Source organism: Daucus carota, chromosome 7 (assembly GCF_001625215.2).
Source record: "Daucus carota subsp. sativus chromosome 7, DH1 v3.0, whole genome shotgun sequence".
Lineage (NCBI taxonomy): Eukaryota > Viridiplantae > Streptophyta > Magnoliopsida > Apiales > Apiaceae > Daucus > Daucus carota.
Window position 1 is genome coordinate 25,601,993 of NC_030387.2, and position 1,429 is coordinate 25,603,421.

General features: G+C 38.1%; 1 non-coding gene across 1 annotated transcript; it reads left to right on the forward strand.

Annotated features, from left to right (window-relative positions):
* The first annotated feature begins 235 nt into the window (after positions 1–235).
* On the forward strand, positions 236–342 carry LOC135148095 (small nucleolar RNA R71). Its single transcript, XR_010285990.1, has one exon. It is a non-coding gene; the product is annotated as a small nucleolar RNA R71 (small nucleolar RNA).
* The last annotated feature ends 1,087 nt before the right edge of the window (positions 343–1,429 follow it).

The window sequence follows — 1,429 nt, forward strand, 5'->3', positions numbered from 1 at the left end:
TTCTTTCATAGAACTCGTCAACATGGTTAAAGCATCAACATCGTACGTACCACCCTTCTTGGGTTGATTTCGATCACTGTAAGGATAATTGTCATTAGACGCCATCTCGTCTAAAAGAGTTCTTGCATCTTCGGTACTCTTTGCCATAACTGATCCGCCAGATGCGGCATCGATAAAGATTCGAAACTCTTGTGTCAACCCATTATAGAATGTTTGGATCAACAACCAATCAGGAATTCCATGGTGAGGACATTGCCTTTGAAGGCGTTTGAATCTTTTCCAAGCATCATGTAGTGATTCATCATCTTCTTGACGAAAATTAGATATGTAATTCCTTAGCTTGGCAGTCTTCTTTTGGCTAAAGAATTTAAGTAGAAAGGCCTTCGCTAAAACATCCCAAGTAGTAAATTTGTTTGGCCCTTCATCTTTCAACCAATCCTTAGCTGCATCCCGAAGAGAAAATGGAAACAAACGCAGTTTGATAGCATCAGGGACATTGGTCAGCTTTATCATATCACACTTTTCAAGAAAACTCTCGAGATGATCAACTGGATTTTCAGAAGCCAAGCCCGCAAAAGAATCAATAGAGATGAATTGAATGAACTGAGGCTTGAGCTCGAAGTGAGTAGCTGTGACAGCTGGTCTGAGAATAGAGGACATGACGTCTGTAGTGTCTTGCATACCATATTCCCTCAAAGATTTCGCTGGTACTTCTTCGCCCATAATCTCCTTGTTTTTGTTTCTCCTTTGTTCACCGGATTGCTTTCTTGCTGTAGCTTCAATTTCAGGTTCAAATGGAATCAAATTTTCTGTACCTGAACTTCGAGTGTGCATATATCAAGAAAACTAGAAACAAAGGATCAGAAAACAAGAGATAATAGTCGAAGCAACACAACTAAAGACTTAGCTAAAAATATCAAAAATAGACTAATCTAACACCACTTTGTCCCCGGCAGCGGCGCCAAAAATTTGACAAGGCTGTCGTATACCTATCAAATAAAAATCCCAACAAATCCTCCTAACAATGTAGCAGGGTAAGTCGGAGTCGATCCCACAGAGACAAATGTGTCAAACACTAGTTATTCCTGACCAATTTCAACTAAGCAAAGAACACAATAATATTTTAGAGATGATTATACTAATTATACGAAAGCAAATATGGATTTTATCAATTAATTAAAAACATCCAGAATTAAGTATCCCCACATGAATCAATGCAATTACGATTCCCTACCCCGATCAATCAAATATATTACTCAAGAGGAAAGATGCGCCCTATAAAATACCATTAACCTCTTCCGAGTATTAATGGCTTCTCTAAAAATACAATCAAGCCTATTTCCATGGTATCATGCAATTTAGAGACATTAAACACAGCATCCTGACTTCCTAACAATCCATTCTACCTATTTCCATGGAGAATTTCATG